Below are 904 nucleotides of genomic sequence, written 5' to 3'. Positions count from 1 at the left end.
AATAGTGATTTTATTTTTCACTAGCACAGCAGTACCACAGTAAGAACAGCAGACGATACGTTTAGCTCGCAATTTCACTGAATTTTACGCATGTATCACGCATATGCCTTTGTCAAACATTCTTCGCGTTTTCCATCACATCGCATAAGTTAGTTATGGCGATTTTTAATACAAAGGGAAAATCAACAAGTGATAAATTTTCCACAGCTGCAGTTCTGAGTTAAAATTAGGACTGGCAATTGCTAATTTTTGTTAGCATCGAAATACTTTTCTGATTTTGTTGGCCTGTTCTCTGAAAATTTTTCTGTTTTGCAAACGAATTTTATCTTTAATCTTTCCAATGTTTCTTTTGCTCCTGTTCAACAGATTTATTGTTTTCCTTCGTATATTTTATTTAAATAAAAAATTAAAAATCTGCAATATTATTTACAAATCAAAAAACAAATGTATTTATATATTTGATGTAAATTGTAAACTCTATTTCAACATCTGAACGAAATCGACTAGTGCGTTGGTGAACACACAAATTGCCATCTACTATCATTTCCACTTGCAACCTTTCAATGCATATTTTAATGATAATGAAATATTTAAACATTCCGCATCAAAAGCAGCGCCTATGATGTAGCTGATCTGTTTGATGTTGCATTTCAAATTACATTTGAACTTGGTTATAAGTATGGAATGTCGAAAATTTCGAATTTCGAAAGAATTTCCATGCACTTATCCATTATTTTACCGTTTAATTAAATAAAGGGAATTTTTTTTCGGCCAAAATCTTATGCAATTAATCAAGTTCGATTGTATTTTATATGAAATGTATGAACGTCAAACAGGATTTTTCATGCAAACCTCATCGACATGTGTAAAAAAATGTATATGGATGTTTGTTTCGTAATGAAAG

Source organism: Trichinella spiralis (assembly GCF_000181795.1).
Source record: "Trichinella spiralis strain ISS 195 chromosome Unknown Scfld4, whole genome shotgun sequence".
NCBI classification, from domain to species: Eukaryota; Metazoa; Nematoda; class Enoplea; order Trichinellida; family Trichinellidae; genus Trichinella; species Trichinella spiralis.
Note: the sequence above shows the minus strand (reverse complement) of the source record.